The sequence below is a fragment of the Protopterus annectens genome, chromosome 9.part0, assembly GCF_019279795.1.
Source record: "Protopterus annectens isolate FY-2018-M chromosome 9.part0, PAN1.0, whole genome shotgun sequence".
NCBI lineage: Eukaryota > Metazoa > Chordata > Ceratodontiformes > Protopteridae > Protopterus > Protopterus annectens.
Genome location: NC_056743.1, coordinates 228,790,385 through 228,803,904, shown reverse-complemented (window position 1 = coordinate 228,803,904; position 13,520 = coordinate 228,790,385). Strand labels below are relative to the sequence as shown.

At 45.3% G+C, this 13,520-nt stretch overlaps 1 protein-coding gene across 2 annotated transcripts in view; it reads right to left on the bottom strand.

Annotated features, from left to right (window-relative positions):
* The window catches only part of COPB1 (COPI coat complex subunit beta 1), a 721,336-nt gene that overhangs the window by 547,164 nt on the left and 160,652 nt on the right, over window positions 1-13,520 (bottom strand). The window lies entirely within an intron of this gene.

Here is a 13,520-nt window from a genome sequence, read left to right as displayed (position 1 = left end):
TCGCTGCTACATATACATCGTCCATAGAAGCCTTACAATGAAAACCTGCTAAAGTCGCTATGGCTCTAGTAGAGTGAGCCCTAACAGGTCCAGGTAATTCAACTTTCCTCTTATTGTATATGAAGGACATACAATCCTTCAGCCATCTAGATAAGGTAACCTTGGAGACTGGCTTACTTGAAAATGAAACAAACAGTTGGTCAGATTTCCTTATGTCTTTTGTTCTATGAAGACAGAAATGCAATTGTCTACGTACAGCTAATAAATGTAAACAGTACTCGTTTGAGAAACTGGAAAAGAACACTCGCAAATGGATTGATTAATATTTGTTTCCGACACCACTTTTGGGAAAACAGAAGGGTTCATTCTTAAGAAACCCCTGTCTTTGTGAAATAAATATGGTGGTTTGCAAGATAAGGTTTGAATTTCTGAAATCCTTCTGGCAGAAGTAATTGTTACCAGGAAAAATAGTTTTCCAAGATGAGAATTTCAAGTTGCAGTTGGCAGCAGGCTCACAAGGGGAATGCACTATTGTCCGTAATACTAAGTTTAGATCCCATGGTGCAACTGAATCCTTATACTGAGGTTTCATCATCAGAGTCCCTTTTAAGAATGCTTTGCAAAATTTGAGAAAATAATGAATATTTTTTAAAACCATTATGAAAACTGATAGCTGCTAGTTGAACCTGGACAGTAGATGAACAGGCCCCTGCTTCAAAGAGCAAAGCTAAAAATTCTAGGACTTTTTCGAGAGAAGCAGAGAAAGGGTCAGTGTCATTATCATAAGCCCATTAGGAACATCTCTATTTACTATTGTAAAGTTTTCTGGTGAAAGGCTTATGGGAGGCCAAAAGAATCCTTCAAAATGGGAGATGAAGTTTGTTACGCCTGGCAATCAATGGAACTAGAGAAGCCAAGCCGTGAGCTAAAGGTTTGGGTGAACTAACCCTTCTGGATGGAACAGGAGATCTGGGTCTGGGTCCAGAGTCCATGGATGCTGAATCAAATAAGGGCAAAGAATGAGGAACCAAATCTGTTGAGGCCAGAAGAGAGCAATGAGGATTGCCCTGCTCTTCAGCCCGATTGCTTTCTTTAGAAATTGGGGAATTAAAGGAATTGGAGGAAAGTATACAAATGTCCAGAGGGCCAACTGTACGGGACAGCATCTCTCGGGGACTCCCCCGGAAGGGGTGGGTGGGGGAATCAGGGAGAAGTAGTTGCTGTACTTGTTGTTCAGGGGTGATGCAAATAGGCTGCAGCAAGGCTGGCCCCAGTGATGAAAAATCTTTTCCACCACTTTGAGATTGAGAAACCACTCGTGACGCAGAGGTAGTTGGTCTGCTATTACGTTTGGAACTTTCAGGAATATGCATTGCTATTAGAAAGCGGTTTGAAAAAATCGCCCACTGCCAAATTCAGAGAGCTTCTCAACAAAGGGGGTAAGATTTGGTTCCTGCCTGCTTGTTGATGTACCAAACTACAGACATACTGTCTGTCTGAACTGCAATCGTTCCAACAGGGAGAGCAGTTTGAAAGGCCTGCAGTGCTAAAAGCACTGACCTCAGCTCTAGAACACTGATATGCAAGTTGGTCTCTGACTGAATGTCCACGGTGGACAGATCCTTCTCCATGGCCTGGAAAGCTGGTCCCCCTGAAGAGGGAAGGGATCCCAGAACAGAGAAAGACTGCCTCAGAACCGTTGACCCTCCCCCCACTCCAAGGAAACCACCCCTGAGGCCAAAGTCTGGGTTGAGCTAACATGCCAAAGCCCCAAGATGCAGAGATGGTTCCATAAAACTGGATTTAAGTCCTACCCCTTGGAACAGACAGCATAGCCATGACTCAGAGATCTCTGGATCTGAAAGAGCCAAATAACTCAGGGTAGGAATCTGCACTGGAGATGGAGAGCTAGACAGACCAGAAACAGTCAGCAGCAGGAAACTCTGAGCTGGGAACTCCAAGGCCTCAAAGAAGGTCGGAGGAGGAAGAGTAGTTGGAGTCAAAGAAAGAAAGGTTCTGGCCCTGGAAGGGGCTGGAACAGAGGACATAGCTGAAATTCCCCTTGCAGTAAGGAGCTGATCCACCAATTTCAACACATCCAATTCTGTTAAGATTCTTGGTGGAATGTACTGACTGGGTAGAAGGGGATTTTGGTCATTCCAAAAAAGGGCTAGGTAATTAATCTGTAAAGGGATCTATAGATGGAGAATATATGGTCCTAGGCCGATCCCTAAATGACAATTCAGTATTTTCCATTGGCACCGAAGTCATCAGTGTCAGAGTGGGAGAAGGCACTGAGACAACCTGTGCCGTGGCTTGGTCTTTGGTCTGTGCTGACAACTTCGGCACTGGTGGAGGAGAAACTACTGGGTACAGAGGTTGGTGTAGAAGTAAACTTTATGGTTACTCAAGTTCTGCACAGGAAGAGGGAACCAAAGTTTTAAGTCTTTTGGTCACTGGAGCCAAGGGAAAAGCTGGCACAGATCAACTTTTCTTTCTAAATTTATTAGTTTTCGAGGAGGAGGACAAGGATGGAGAAGAAATAATCCATTTTACTTTTATCATCATGACCAGAGATGGCCTCCTCAAAGGCAGATTTTATCATTCCCTTTAATAACAGTTTATTCTTTATTTCTACCAGGGCCTGGTAACTGAAACCATGACAAATTGAACAGTCTTCCTGTAATGCACCAGGTCCAGGCAGTACACAGTGTGTGCCCATCAGAATTGGGCAATTTACGACTACACTGAAGATATTTCTTAAATCCAGAGGTGCCTTTACCTTTATCAGCCATGATTCACACAACGAGAATCATGCACAGGCACACACACAAAGACACACTATAAGCTACACCAAAATCAACAAGGAGACCACAGACACGAGAAAAGGGCAGAGAAGAGTACACAAAGGTATCAAAGCTACCAGCAATGGTAGTTAAGAATACACCAAAACAAGTGTATAGGAGAAAAGGTATAATACTACTACTAATTTTTTTTTTTTTTTTAAGAAAGTAAGAAGGATAAAGACTACCAACAATGGTAGAAAAGTGTACCCGAAGGTACGGAAATCTACTAAAGATGGTAGCAAAGCATACACTGAAGTGCAGAAGGACGAAATGGAGAGGAGAGAACTATCAAAAAAGTACAGTTGTGTACCTACCATAAATGTAGATGTTCGAGTGTATTCACTGCTGCAGTCGTTACAATTGGATTATCCTGCTGGCAGGCTACCCGCAGTCGGCCTGAATTCCAAAGTCCTGGTCCGGCGTCGGTTGCTGTCGCCTCTTCCCTGATGTCAGTGCGCCAGGGGTATAAAAGATGCAGCCGACGCCATTTTCTTCAGTCAACCCAAGTGTAATGACTGCAACAGTGAAACACGATGAACATCTGGGTAGGCTAAAGAGAAATTATAACCACACAAAAACTACAAAAGAAAAAAAATTATATCAATAATGTGTTTAGAATCAGCAAAGGAATCATACAACACTTAGCCTGAGAGCTAGTTGGTGATGCGTCTATCACAGGAAAGCAACAAACGAGATTGGAGATAATTTGGAGAGGAGAATTCTAGGTAGGACTTAAGCTCGAGAGTTTCTGGTTCTCGCGGGCTGTTGCAACAGCCGAGTCACTTACGATGTTTGGAACCAAACCCATATGTCAAGGATAAATGAAGACTGACAACATCAGATCAATAAGCAAAGATTCCTTCAGTTAATGAAGGTTTAATTTTTTTTTAACTAGTCCATTTTAGTAGTTCAAGAAAAATAGGCCCCATTAGCACAAACCTGTGGAAAATTATTTTAAAGTTATTCAGCCACTCCTACCTCCTCTAATGATTTCCCACTGAAATGTAAGTAAAGCAAGAACAGACATGCATGCCTTAGATGACTTACAGATTCATAGGTAGGTACTAGGCTATTGGTCCTAGGGCCTATACAAGCCTAGCGAAAAAGGTACCCTGGCTTTCGCCACCCAAGAAAATTATTTTCCTGTGCCCCTGTCAAGCAGAGCCACAGAAGTGATCCCCTGGGGTGAATTTCCTATTTCTCATCCAATCATCAAGATTCTTCTTGAAGAGTGCTAACGAGGAGCTTTGTCTGATATAGGTAGGTAGTTTGTTCCAGAGTAGGGGAAGTCTCTGGGACAGGAATCTATCCCTCCAGTATGTTCTGTTTATTGTGGTGACAAGGTTTATGTCCCTAGAGCGTGTAGTTCGGAGGGATTGGGATTTCTTTAGATGGAGCATGTCCAACAGCTCTGGGTTTGACATAGCTTAGAGTAGGCGATATGCGACAGAGTAATTCTGGAGTTTTTTTGAAACGGTTTGTGTAGGGCATCTGTTTGAGGCCGGTAATCCTCTTTGTGAGGTACTTCTGTGGCCTTTTCAGTTGTTGTAGATGTCTTGTGAGGTACATACCAAAAGGGGCGTTGTACTCTATAATGGGTCTAATGAGTGATGAGTAGAGGGGAACAATGACCTCTTTTTTCCTGGATGAGAAACCTTTTGTGATGAGGTGTGCCACGTAGAAGGATTTCCTGACTACTGTGGCAATGTGATTATCAAAGGAGTACCATGTACATATTTGTAGGGAAGAAGTCCCAGCCGGTTCAAAAGGGTGTTGGGTAAGTTTTTCGAGGATGTAGTTAAGGTCCCAGGGTGGAGGGATAGGTTTTTCTGGGGGTGTCATGTGTAGCACGCCTTTAAGGAAGAGTTTTATATAGAGTCTGGCTACCTAGGGTGGATCAAGAGGCAAGCACTCTGAAATAGCAGATAGGTGCACTGAGGAGTAGGAAAGTCCACTTTTTATCAATTGACACACACAAGCAAACACCAGGTGGGTATTAGCAATGAAAGGGTCCTTGCCCTTGTACAGACACCACTTAGTAAATCTTTCCCATTTAAATAGGTAAGATTTTAATGTTGTAGGTTTCCTGGCCTCCCTCAGGACTGAGAGCACATCCTCGGAGTAGTGGTGCCTGAAAGGGATCAAAAGTTTATCACCCACATAGTCAGGGATAACATCTGCAAGAGCCGCATGGTTTTGGCATCTTTCCAGGCTTGATAGTTGTTGCTGAAGCACCTACCAAGAGGAGAAAACGCTGAGAGAAGAAAGGAGCCACTTTTGAGATTTTAAGTATTTTCTTCTGATTTATTTCTTAGAAAAACTGCAGTGCCGCCTACTTTTCAGCGTTTTCTTGTTTGCAAAAGTTGGTATCTGCGTTAGAAACAGTATTTAGAACATACCTAGAGCCTGTTTATTGCATCTTTTGCGTTGCACTTAATTTAAAATCGTTTTTTTCTTAAAATTGCATTTTACCTGCCTCTGACCTAGCACACACATGTTGGGGTCATTTATTGCACTGTTCTGACTAGTTTGCTACTTGTGTGTCTCTGCTATCCTTAAACAAAAGCAAAAATACAAAAAAATCTTGCTATTTTCCCACTTTCTATAATTTAAAAAAAGTTCAGTTACAGAGTTGCTGTTCTGAACTGTTTTAAGTTTCTTGGAGGCCAGTGCTGACTTGGGCTAAAGGGAAGTCTCTGTGCTCACCAGTGGCAGTGGTTAACACTGAGCAGCCTGCCTGTCCCTGTAGGAGTGGTTACTGCTTAGAATTTGTAGTTTTATTGGCCATTTTGGGTCAATTCCAAACTCCTTGATCTCTCTCTCTTAAAACCATGCAACTCTCTTTTTGCGCAGTCTTGCGCACAGAGCAGCGTCGGACAACGCCGGTTAGATGGGGTATACTATACCTGGCTCCACAAAGTCTGCGCTGAAAATTTTCCCTTAGAACTAGGCAAGCCTCAACTCAAGTGCTTCAGATCAACTGCTCTTATTGCAGCACTTGCATAACCCAAATCAGCACTTGTCCAAATCTCCTAGACAGCACTATTATTTTCCAAATCTCCTAGACAGCACTATTATAACACAGCATAAGACCCTCGATTGTCAGCAAGACAAGTGAAAGTTACTTTTCCAACATGTCCAGAGGTCAGCTTCAGGTGTACTCTCCAGCTCATCTGGTGGAATTGGGCATCCTGAGGCAATGTCACAACTGCCTCATGTATACAGACATCCCTCTCCTCTTACCTCTAGACACAGACACTTGTGAGAGATGCAAATACACAGCCAGACTGGAGGCTAAGCACTCTCAACCCATGACTGTAACAGTCAAGAGGAGAAGAGACACAGTAGCATCACACCACCAGTCACACATGGATCTACAAAACAAGCACCGGCAAAACATACACATAAATACACAAAAACATATTCGGAGGCACTACATACCAATCTGAAAAAGAAACCGTGTCCTCCAAAGCAGACAAGCAAGCAACCTGCACCTCCAAACACAAGCCAGAAAACACATAATTCACCTCAGCAGTGTGCCTCACGACAGCCCCCAAGGCAAAACACCATACCCAACACGCTAGTAATAGGAGACTCTATAGTAAGGCACACAGATGTTCCACTCACCAGGCTGAACAAGGAGAAGGTTACTGTCAGCTGCCTGTCAGGTGCTAGGATACGCCACATAACACAGGCACTTAGGTCACTCCAGAACAAGTACAAGTATGACGCTATCACTGTACATGTTGGTGTGAATGATCTAAGACGTACCTCCCTGGACTACATAAAAAGAGACATCGAGGAGCTCTCTGATCATGTAGCCCAAGCTGGTATGACTGTGACCTCGAGTAGCATACTACCTTCACCTAGAATGATACCACAACACAAAGACAAAATGATAAATTTCAACAATTGGCTAAGCTTCTGGTGTCATTCTAAGGGGATCCAGTGTCTGTCTGCCTGGGATGACATGATAGACAAGTCTCGCTGTTACGCCAGAGATGGTTTGCAACTGTCACCCCCTAGCCTTTCGAACACTGGCCAAGGCTCTAGCTGTCCCCATAGTGCCTTTTTAGGCAAGGCTCAAAGGACAAACCAACCACCGTAACCAGCACAGGTAACCAAAAACTAAGGGTAATGCTACTCAATGCCAGAAGTCTCAACCTCAAAATGCACGCACTCGAGGCACTCCTCAGTATGGAGAAAATCGATGTTTGTGCAGTGACAGAAACCTGGTTCAAGGCTCCAGAGAGCACCCCAGCACTACCAGGTTACAATTCATATCATACCTTCCGGCCTCAGTTACCGGATCGCAGTACAAAGGGTGGAGGTGTATCCATATTCATCAAGGATACCCACATCTCCAGGTTAGTAGCGCAGCATGATGCCCCAAAGATCATCCATGCGCAACTATCAGCAAGCAAAAAGTACAGTTTTGTACCTACCATAAATGTAGATGTTCGAGTGCTCATACAGCTGCAGTCATTACAGATGGGTTGTCCTGCCATCAGGCGGGTCCTCGGTCGGCTGAATTCCAAAGTCTAGGTCCAGCGTCGGTTGTCGTCACTTCTTCCCTGACGTCAGTGTGGCAGGGGTATAAGAGAGGCAGCCAACGCCATTTTCTTCAGTTTTTCTTGCCCCAGATGTCAGGTGCCCCCAGAAGGAAGGCAAAACAGAATGTTATGCAAACATGCAATATAGATGAATCAAAAAACAGTAGTTGCAAGCAAATACACCATAAAAGAATACCCCAAATAGGTTGTATGATAAAGGTGTTTGTCATAAGGCCTGTCCTAAGAGGGGACGGAGGGGGGGGTAACCTGGACTGCAGCTGTATGAGCACTCGAACATCTACATTTATGGTAGGTACAAAACTGTACTATGTTCATCGTGCATACAGCTGCAGTCATTACAGATGGAAAGAATCCCAAAGCTAAGTAAGGGTGGTAGGCACTAAGTGGAACTAGGAGGAGCGAGGATGGCCTGCAAGACTGCTGTGGCAAAGCCTGCTCTAGATTTTGAGTATAGTGGAAGGTGGTAGTGCTTGGAGAAAGTGTGCACTGAACTCCAAGTAGCCGCTTCCAAAATGTCCTTGGTAGGGACCCCCCTGAGGAAAGCTGCAGAGGTAGCTGTGGCCCTGGTGGAGTGGGATCTGATGTATGCAGGCACAGATTTTCCATGAAATGAATAACAAAAGCGTATGCAATAGGCTATCCATTTTGAAATTGTCTGTTTGGAAATAGCCTTTCCTTGAACACCTGTAGCATAGGACACAAAGAGTTGCTCAGATTTCCTGAATGGCTTTGTTCTGTCCAAATAATAACAAAGTTGTCTGTGAATGTCCAAGGAATGTAGTAGTCTCTCCCCTTTGTTCTGTGGATTTGGATAAAAGGTAGGTAAGTGGATAGTCTGATTCAAGGCTACACTGGATACTACCTTTGGCATGGTTCGTAAGGAAACTCTGTCCTGATGGAAAATGATGAATGGTTGCACAGCCATGAGGGCCTGTAGTTCCGAAACCCTGCGTGCTGAGGTGATAGCCAGAAGGAAAGCTGTTTTCCATGACAAGTATTGTAGCTCTGTTGAAGAAGCTGGCTCAAAGGGGGGCAGGGTCAGCTTTTCCAATACGAAGTTGAGGTCCCAAGCTGGAACTGGCGGTTTCCTTGGGGGCTTTAAATTTTTTGCCCCTCTGAGGAACTGCTTTAAGAGAGGATGTGAGAATAAAGGAGGGTCTGTGTTGTATTGTGCAGAGATGGCTGAAGCATGGATCTTGATGGAGGAGAAGGAAAGGCCACTATTTAATATCTCAGCTAGGTACTGTAAAATGTGATGTATATTTATTACCCATGGATTCTGGCACCTTTCTTGATTCCAGGAACAAAATCGTTTCCATTTGGTGGAGTAGGCTTTTCTAGTAGAAGGTCTTCTGGCCTCCAGGATGACATCCTGCACCTCCTTGGAGAGGAGAGTCTGTTGGGAAATTAAGGTATTCTCCATGCAGCTAGATTTAGGGTTTTTAGCTGGCTGTGAAGGGTTTTGTAGTTGTGCTGGGACAACAGAAGAGGGACTAGAGGTAGTATCCATGGTGGGGAGTGTGTCAGGCTCTTTAGGAGCGGATACCAGTGTTGTCTTGGCCAGTCTGGAGCAATGAGAATCATCTGTGGCCTCTCTGCTCTGGCATTTAATAGAACTTTGGTCAGCAGAGGAAGAGGAGGGAAGGCATAGACTGTCAATGTTGTCTAATTGAAAGAGTGCACGTCCACTTTCCAGGCCTGTGGATGATAGGTCGCAATAAAAGGAGGAGACTTATACAAAAAAAGGCCAAATCTCAAGTAGAAAAATCTTCCCTGATCAGCTTTAGTAAGAAATTGAGGGCCCTCATCAAGTCAACTAAAGCCAATTTCGAAAAGAAAGTTGCCAAGGATGCCAAGGATAACCATAAGGCCTTCTATGGTTGCGTCAAAAACCTAAATGGCAACGTTCAGGTCTGTTCTGAGCTAGTACAAAATGAACAAAATACACTGACCCCACTGACATTGCCAACATCTTGGCTGACAGGTTCAGTGCAAATCCCCACCTACAGGGCCTATTACTATTCCAGGGGATTGTGTAACTCCAATTATTACTGATACGTTGGTTAATAAGGCTCTATCTAAAGCTAAAAACACTGCCTTCATGGGACCAGATGGTGTCCCGGGCTGTGTCATACGTGAGCTCCAAAATGAATTAACTACGCATCTGAATACCCTGTTCAGTCTCAGCCTCTCGACAGGATATGTGCCCATAGAATGGCGCACAGCAACGGTGGTTCCGCTGCACAAGGGTGGGCCCACAACCGACCCTGGGAACTACCAACCAATAAGCCTGACCAGTCTGATCTGTAAGGCAATTGAGCGAATCATTATGGAACTCATAAATGGAGAGATTGGGAACCTCCAAACACTGGACCCCACACAGTTCAGCTTCGTCAAGGGCATATCATGCCTCCTGAACCTGGTGGACTTCTTTGAGACAGCTACTCAGGCTATAGATAAGGGAAAGGAGGTACACACGGCTTACCTTGACCTTGCTAAAGCATTTGACACCATTCCCCATTCGGGTATTATTGATAAACTCACCAACCTGGGCATAAACCCTTACGTCACAAGATGGATCGCAAACTGGCTCTCAGATCCCACAATGTAAGAGTAGCGGGATCTATGTCCGAATCCAGACCAGTAATGAGCGGTGTGCCTCAGGGCTCTGTCCTGGGGCCCCTCCTGTTTCACATATACTTCTCTGAAGTACAGGCAAATACTGAAGGGCTGCGGCTGACCAAGTTCGTGGACGAATGCAAACTGGGTGCTATAACAGAGTCTCCGGCCGACATGGATATCCTCCAGAATGGCCTTAATGAGACTGATGCATGGTGTCAAAGCCATGGTCTCAAGCTAAATGCTAAAATATGCATAGTAATCCCCCTTGGAAAAAACAGAGTACCCGCCAACTACCACATAGGAGGTAACCCCCTGAAATCTGAAGTAGTAATAAGGGATCTAAGGACCCAAGTAGATAGTCAGCTTTTCTTTGATAACCATGTTGACAAGGTGGTTAGAAAATCCTTCTATGTAACCCATCTGATCACGAAAGGGTTTGCATCAAGATCTAAGGATGTAATGGTGCCCCTCTACTCTTCCCTCATCAGACCCATTACTGAGTACAATGCACCAATTGGTATGTATCTGGCTAGGCACGATTGAAAAAACTAAGGCTTTTCTCTGTTGCATACCGCCTTCTCAGAGGCAATCTCTGTCTAACATACAGAGCCATGTCCAACCCAGAACTGTTGAACATGCTCCATCTTAGCAAAACCAAATCCACTCAAGCTACATGCTCTAGGGATATAAACCTCAGCACAACAATGAATAGAACATGCTGGAGGGATAGATTCCCTTCGCAAAGACTTCCTTTGCAATGGAACAAGGTCCCGATCTACATAAGACAGAGCCCCTCACTATCATTCTTCAAGGGGAACCTTGACGAGTAGATGGGTAACAGAAAGTTCACACCAGGGATCATACCAACAGCTCTACTAGATAGGGGCCAAGGGTACTAGCTGCTACATCAAGGGCCTAAGAACTAACCAAAGGGGCGTTGAATACCAGGCTAATATATGCCTTTGGGCAGACAGCCCAGTACCTACCTATGAACCCAAGTGTGGGTGGAAGAGAGTTCCTTTTTTTTGTGTCAGTAGGTCCACTTTGTAGGGGAACTTATAGTGATTGCCCTTGGCTAGATTGTGAAGTAGGGGGGACAAGTGCTGCCTTGGCCAGTAGGGAGTCACTAACAAGATTTTTGATTTGTCCTTCTTGATTTCCAGGAAGACTTTCTGAGTCATTGGGAAGGGGGGTAAGGCATAAATAAACTTCCCCTCCCAAGAGATGTTGAAAGCACCTACTCTCCACGCTAGAGGGGAGTAGGTCTTTGAGCAGAAGGTCTGCAGCTCTTGTTCTGGGGGGAGGCGAACAGGTCTATTTGTGGAGTGCCCCACCAGTGGACATTATCTAGAAAAACGGTCCTGTCCAGCATCCATTCGTGTTGTGGAGAGGATGTCCTGCTTAGGAGATCTGCTTGGCTGTTGTCCTGCGAGGGGATGTAGCTTGCCTGCAGGGAGAAGTTGAGGAGGGAGGCTAGGTCCCATATCAGCAGAGTAAGCCTGCACAGCTGATAAGCCTTTGTTCCTCCCTGTTTGTTGTGGTACCACATTACAGTGGTGTTGTCAGTCACCATCAGAAACACCCCTGGTGAAAGTAGAGGGGTAAAGGTCTTTAGAGCTAGGAAGACTGCTGTCATCTCTTGACACTGATGTGTATGGCCTGTAGAGAAGGGTGCCAGTTTGCCTAAACCCTGTAAGATGCCAGTGTCGCACCCCAACCTGAATCTGAGGCATTTGTATGCATTATTTGGGTTGAGGTGGGAGGTAGAGGTGTAAGTCCTGGGTTTAGCTGGATTTGCTGGATCCACCAGCTGATTTCTGTCTTTAGACAGGGAAGAAGGGGAATAACCTATTCTAAGTGATTCAGGTGCTGGGACTAAATGTTGTTGCGGTACCACTGTAGCTTGCGCATGTGCACTCTGGCCAGTGGTAGCATAGGGATGGTTGCTGCCATTAAGCCTAGGAGGCGAAGGAATTGCCTTGCCATTACCTTCTGAGAGTGTAGGATTTCCTTGAAGTGGGAAGTCAGGAACAGTACCTTGTCCTGTGGGAGGAAGGTCTTCGTTTTGTCCGTTCCGATTCTGCAACCTAGAAAAATCTTGTCCTTGTCTGGGTTCAATGAGGACTTTGGGAGGTTGATGGTTAACCCTAGATTTTGCAGAAGGGACATGGTGAAGTGCAGATGCTTTGAGAGGGTATCTTTTGACTCTGCCAGCATTAGGATGCTGTTGTTGTCCAGATAGGGGTAAATCTGGATTCCCTGAGTTCTGCAGAAGGCAGTGGTTGGGGCTAGGCACTTTGTAAACACCCGAGGGGCAGTGGACAGATCAAAGGGCAAAGCAGTAAACTGGAAATGAGAGGAGGGCCCAGAGAAACGCAGGAATCTTCTGTGGGAAGTCCTGATGGGTATGTGTAGGCAGGCCTCATTTAGGTCCAAGATGGCCATAAAGGCCTTGGCTGGAATAAGAGGTAGCAGAGTGGGAAATGACAGCATTTTGAAGGTGGGTACCTGAAGGTGAAGATTTAGAAAGGAGAGGTCTAAGATGGATCTCCAAGGGTCCTCTTGTTTGGGGACCAGGAAGTGACCAGAGTAGAATCCCTTTCCTTCCTGTCCTGAGGGGACAGGTTCTATGGTGCCTAGCTTTAGCAGGCCTGACAAAACCTGTGGAAGAAGATGTAGTTGTTTTTTGGGGGGGATATGGGATGCCTTTCCTTGGAGTTTTTTTCTATCCAGGATAGGAAATATCTTTTTCAGCTAATGGATAGTATCCACTGGTCCGTGGTGATGGTTTTCCAGAAGGGGAGGCAGTGGGGAAGGCATGCAGAGTGGCAGGTGGGCAAGGCAGTCACGCATTATTGGGACCTCCTCTGTCCTGAAAGGATCGTCTGGGCTGAGGAGGTGGTGCATTAGGTCTGGACGTGGTAGGTCTTCTTGCCCCTCTTCTAGATCTGGAAGAGGAGGCAGCTGTCTGAGGAGGGCTGCACCATACAAAAATGGTCTTAGCAGGGTAGTTTCTACAATACCTGAGAATGGGGGACACAGTAGATGTTTACATGTCCTGCAATTCCTTATTTTTTTCTTGCAGATTCCTTAAGAGATCTGCAGATTGTTTCCCAAAAAGGAAATTGTGATCCAGGGGGCCTTCCAAGATGTTGGACTTCTGGGAGATTCTGAAATCTCAGCCAGGAGCATCTCCTGAGGACATAAGCAGATGCTGCAGAGCAGGCACATGCTTCTGCAGCATCATAGCTGCATCTAATCGAGTGCCTGGCTACTTGCTGAGCCAGGGACAGTTTGGAGGAAATGTCAGCTGTAATGGGGCTGTCAGGGATAAAAGCCAGCAAGGATGAGGCTTAAGACACCAGGTCCAGAGCATACTTAGTCATGTGGGTCTGATAATTAATGGCTCTGAAAGCCAATGTGGAGGAGGTGTATACCTTCTTGCCAGTCCTATCCATAGATTTGCTATCTTTATCTG